Source organism: Haliotis cracherodii, unplaced genomic scaffold (genome assembly GCF_022045235.1).
Source record: "Haliotis cracherodii isolate W230 unplaced genomic scaffold, xgHalCrac1.p SCAF_19, whole genome shotgun sequence".
Taxonomy (NCBI): domain Eukaryota; kingdom Metazoa; phylum Mollusca; class Gastropoda; order Lepetellida; family Haliotidae; genus Haliotis; species Haliotis cracherodii.
The window spans coordinates 20,506,805-20,512,289 of NW_027266274.1; the positions used below are offsets into that span (position 1 = coordinate 20,506,805).

Genomic DNA, 5,485 nt, shown 5'->3' on the forward strand with positions numbered 1-5,485 from the left:
GTCCCCCTGTATCTGCGCGTCAGCCGTGTGAGCCAGGTGATAGCGGTCCCCCCTGTCTCCCGTGTGTCTGGACTAGGTGATAGCGGTCCCCGGGCATTTGCAAATTTGCCGATTTTGCCGATCCAGGTGATAGCGGTCCCCCTGTATCTGCGCATCAGCCGTGTGAGCCAGGTGATAGCGGTCCCCCTGTCTCCCGTGTGTCTCCCGTCCGTCCGAGCCAGGTGATAGCGGCCCCCCTACCTCCATCTGCCGTGCGTGCGTCCGTCCGTCCGAGCCAGGTGATAGCGGTCCCCCTGTCTCCCTATGCCGTGCGTGCGTCCGAGTCAGGTGATAGCGGCTCTCCTACCTCCGTCTGCCGTGCGTGCGTCCGTCCGAGCCAGGTGATAGCGGTCCCCCTGTCTTCGTCTGCCGTGCGTGCGTCCGTCCGAGCCAGGTGATAGCGGTCCCCCTGTCTCCCTATGGCGTGCGTGCGTCCGTCCGAGCCAGGTGATAGCGGTCCCCCTGTCTCCCTATGCCGTGCGTGCGTTCCGTCCGAGCCAGGTGATAGCGGTCCCCCTGTCTCCCTATGCCGTGCGTGCGTCCGTCCGAGCCAGGTGATAGCAGTCCCCCTGTCTCCCTATGCCGTGCGTGCGTCCGTCCGAGCCAGGTGATAGCGGTCCCCCTGTGTCCCTATGCCGTGCGTGCGTCCGTCCGAGCCAGGTGATAGCAGTCCCCCTGTCTCCGTCGATCTACCGTGCGTGCGTCCGAGCCAGGTGATAGCGGTCCCCCTGTCTCCCTATGCCGTGCGTGCGTCCGTCCGAGCCAGGTGATAGCAGTCCCCCTGTCTCCGTCGATATACCGTGCGTGTGTCCGAGCCAGGTGATAGCAGTCCCCCTGTCTCCGTCCGTCTACCGTGCGTCTGAGCCAGGTGATTGCGGTCTTCCTGCCTCATCGTACCTCGCGTAACGTTCGTCTCGGTCGGCGCATCGTGCATGGGGGAAGAGAGCCAATGTCAACGAGCCAGGTGATAGCAGTCCCCCTGTCTCCCTGTAGCTTCCGTACCCTTCCGCTCGGTCCCGAAATCGCGTCGCTGTTGAGCCAGGCAAAACGTAGCGAGCACACCGAGCGTTGAAGCAAAGTCAGGCGAATCGGCCGAAACAGACGAAATCAGTCACTTCTGTCTCCTCTCCCCCACATTATAGATAACCCCGACGATACGTTGGATAGTTTAACTTTCAACTTTTTTGTATGAGGGACGCTGTCGGACTCTTTGGGTCTATTTCCACCTCAAATGCTGGACCGACCCCCTCTCGGTCTTCGCCCGTAGCTATCTGAGCATCCAAGGGAATTACCTCGTAGGTTTCCAGTTTTGCCCGGGCAGGGCCCGGGGCCCGATGTGCAGGACTAATGATGCCGTTTTCCCCGAAGAAATGGTAAAAGCAAGGAGAAATGAACCCTAAGTCATCTGATTCGTCCGGGGAATAGTCCTGCTCCCGACGCCCGAGGATATTGGCCACTTTTACTCTTTTTTACCTTGGGCATTAGGGCCGCTTGGGTAGGGCCCGACGTGCAGGACTAATGATGCCGCTTTGCCCGGCAGCCCTTGAAATCTATTAGGGCACTTGGCTTGCTCGCAATTTTTGCCTCGGACCTTCACAGGAGGTGACCCTTGGTGCCTCGGTGTGTTTTGAAAAAGTACTAGGAAACTTAGCTTGATGCAGATTTTTCCCTCAAGTTGCCGGGACCCCGGGGGCATGTTCTCCGAGGATGTGTAGATTTTAAGGTGAATTTCCCCTTCCCTCTGCCCTCTTCTCGGGAATGACTCCGACCCCCAACGGAGGTCCTCCGAGGATGTTTTGTGTGTGACGGGACTTTCCCCTTTGACTCTGCCGGGTCCTCGGGCGTGACTCCGACCCCGGGGTATGTTCTCCGAGGATGTTCAGGTTGTAAGGTGAATTTCCCCTTGCCTCTGCTGTCTTCTCGGGCGTAACTCCGACCCCGGGGTATGTTCTCCGAGGATGTTCTGTGTGTGACGGGACTTTTCCATTTGACTCTGCCGGGTCCTCGGGCGTGACTCCGACCCCGGGGCATGTTCTCCGAGGATGTTCAGATTGTAAGGTGAATTTCCCCTTGCCTCTGCTGTCTTCTCGGGCGTAACTCCGACCCCGGGGTATGTTCTCCGAGGATGTTCTGTGTGTGACGGGACTTTTCCCTTTGACTCTGCCGGGTCCTCGGGCGTGACTCCGACCCCGGGGTATGTTCTCCGAGGATGTTCAGAATGTAAGGTGAATTTCCCCTTGCCTCTGCCGTCTTCTCGGGAGTGACTCCGACCCCGGGGCATGTTCTCCGAGGATGTTCAGATTGTAAGGTGAATTTCCCCTTGCCTCTGCCGTCTTTTCGGGCGTGACTCCGACCCCGGGGTATGTTCTCCGAGGATGTTCAGAATGTAAGGTTAATTTCCCCTTGCCTCTGCCGTCTTTTCGGGCGTGACTCCGACCCCGGGGTATGTTCTCCGAGGATGTTCAGAATGTAAGGTTAATTTCCCCTTGCCTCTGCTGTCTTCTCGGGCGTAACTCCGACCCCGGGGTATGTTCTCCGAGGATGTTCTGTGTGTGACGGGACTTTTCCCTTTGACTCTGCCGGGTCCTCGGGCGTGACTCCGACCCCGGGGTATGTTCTCCGAGGATGTTCAGAATGTAAGGTGAATTTCCCCTTGCCTCTGCCGTCTTCTCGGGCGTGACTGCGACCCCGGGGTATGTTCTCCGAGTATGTTCAGATTGTAAGTTGAATTTCCCCTTGCCTCTGCCGTCTTCTCGGGAGTAACTCCGACCCCTGGGTATGTTCTCCGAGCATGTTCAGATTGTAAGGTGAATTTTCCCTTGCCTATGCCGTCTCCCCGGGAGTGACCGCGACCCCCCGGGGTATGTTCTCCGAGGCTGTTCAAAGTGTGACGGGCATTTCGCCTTGTCTCTGCCGTCTCCCCAGGAGTGACCCCGACCCCCGGGGTATGTTCTCCGAGCATGTTCAGATTGTAAGGTGAATTTCCCCTTGCCTCTGCCGTCTCCCCGGGAGTGACTCCGACCGCCGGGGTATGTTCTCCGAGGATGTTCTGTGTGTGACGGGCATTTCGCCTTGACTCTGCCGGGTCCTCGGGCGTGACTCCGACCCCGGGGTATGTTCTCCGAGCATGTTCAGATTGTAAGGTGAATTTCACCTTGCCTCTGCCGTCTCCCCGGGAGTGACCCCGACCGCCGGGGTATGTTCTCCGAGGATTTTCAAAGTGTGACGGGCATTTCCCCTTGCCCCTGCCGTTGATATCGATGCGACCTTAAAATGTATGTAACTCACTTACTCCCCTTCGTATTGCGCCGTGCGCTACTAAGCCAAGTCGGCGCGTCCCGTCCTGGTTGCCGCCGGGTGTTCTCGTCTCGGGCGGACTCGGCGCACCCAAGCCAAGTCGGCGAGTCCCTTTCTTATCGGCGTCGGGTGCTCCCGGTCTGGTGCTCCCGTTGGAGGCCGGCGCACCCAAGCCAAGTCGGCGATTCCCTTTCTTATCGAAGCCGGGTGCTCCCGTCTCTGGCGGACTCGGCGCACCCAAGCCAAGTCGGCCATTCCCGTTCTTGTCGGTGTCGGGCGGACTCGGCTCACCCAAGCCAAGTCGGCGATTCCCTTTCTTATCGGCGTCGGGTGCTCACGACTTGGCGCTCCCGTCCGAGGCCGGCGCGCCCAAGCCAAGTCGACCATTCCCGTTTTGGTCGGCGCCGGGTGCTCCCTACTTGGCGCTCCCGTAGGAGGCCGGCGCACCCAAGCCAAGTCGGCGATTCCCGTTCTGGTCGGCGCCGGGTGTTCCCGTGTCGGGCGGACTCGGCGCACACAAGCCAATTCCGGCGAGTTGAATTGGTCTTGAAACTTTCGTGAAGTGAATCGTCTACGGCCACACCACTGTGAAAGCACCGCTTCTCGTCGCTCAGCGAAGTTAAGCACAGTCGGGCCGGGATAGTACTTGGATGGGTGACCGCCTGGGAACTCCCGGTGCCGTAAACGTTTTTTTTTGTAACTGAATTAACGTCTATCCGCGTCCGAAATGGCTATATAACAGCACACACACTTCAGAGTTACTTATTGATGTATGGGTCACGTCTCCCAATAACTGGCCTATTTTTGACAGCTTTGGTACAGGCAAACCAAATGCAGATTCGAACGTGGACCAGGTCGAAAACGGGTTTAGAACACCTTTGGACGCTTCGGCGCACCCCAATTCCGTAGCGATCACGTCCCGCAACTATTTTGTTACATTTGACGGAGTTGGTACAGGCAAACCAAATGGAGATTCGAACTCGGATTACGTCGAAAATCGATTTAGAACACTATGGTACACATAGGCACACCCCAATGTCGTAGCCATGACGTCCCGCAACGTTTTTGTGACATTTGACGGAGTTGGTACAGGCAAACCAAATGGAGATTCGAACTCGGATTACGTTGAAAATTGATTTAGAACACTTTGGGGCGCTAAGGCGCACCCCAATGTCGTAGCCATGACGTCCCGCAACTATTTTGTTACATTTGACGGAGTTGGTACAGGCAAACCCAATGGAGATTCGAACTCGGATTGCGTTGAAAATTGATTTAGAACACTTTCGGGCGCTAAGGCGCACCCCAATGTCGTAGCCATGACGTCCCGCAACTATTTTGTTACATTTGACGGAGTTGGTACAGGCAAACCCAATGGAGATTCGAACTCGGATTGCGTTGAAAATTGATTTAGAACACTTTCGGGCGCTAAGGCGCACCCCAATGTCGTAGCCATGACGTCCCGCAACGTTTTTGTGACATTTGACGGAGTTGGTATAGGCAAACCAAATGGAGATTCGAACTTGGATTACGTCGAAAATCGATTTAGAAGTATCGGTACACCACACATAGGTTTTAACATTTGTGGCAGAGCCAATGTTCCTTGACCGTTTCCCGTAGTTTGTCGCCTTTTCTGTGTCTTGAAACGTAATCCAGACGTTATTGAATGCTTAATAAAATGCGTCATTGGCCGTATTGGAATGACTTGAAAGGTCGGCGTGCTGTACGAATAGACAGGAATGTGTATGTCGTCACGAGTCGAAGCGTAACGCAGAATGAGGTTCCGTAGGACGGGAACGTCCGTTCGCGTTGTTGTTTTTGAAAGGTAGTAAAAGGTGGCGTTTTTGTGCCTTTTTGGGGTCCCGTTTGGGTGCGTGTCCCTAACCGGCGTGTGTCTGTGTTCCCGAGTGGAGTCGTGACGTGGAAGGAGGTTCTGTACCACGGGAACGGGCGTTCGCGTTGTTGTTTGTGAAAGTTTGGACTTTGTGTTTTTTCTTCTGGTCTTTTTGGGTGGTGCGTGCTGACTGGTGGTTTGGCGTGTGGAAAGAGGTAGAGATGCCCCCAGGAGCGTGCGTTTGTGGGTTTGAGGTTGAAAACCGGCGTTTTCCCGAGCTATTTCGGCCGGTTTGGGGCGATTTTGACCCGAACTGGT

The 5,485-nt window shown here is 56.3% G+C and overlaps 1 non-coding gene across 1 annotated transcript; it reads left to right on the forward strand.

Annotated features, from left to right (window-relative positions):
- Positions 1–3,905: 3,905 nt before the first annotated feature.
- On the forward strand, positions 3,906–4,023 carry LOC139467198 (5S ribosomal RNA). The gene has a single exon (XR_011653646.1). It is a non-coding gene; the product is annotated as a 5S ribosomal RNA (ribosomal RNA).
- The last annotated feature ends 1,462 nt before the right edge of the window (positions 4,024–5,485 follow it).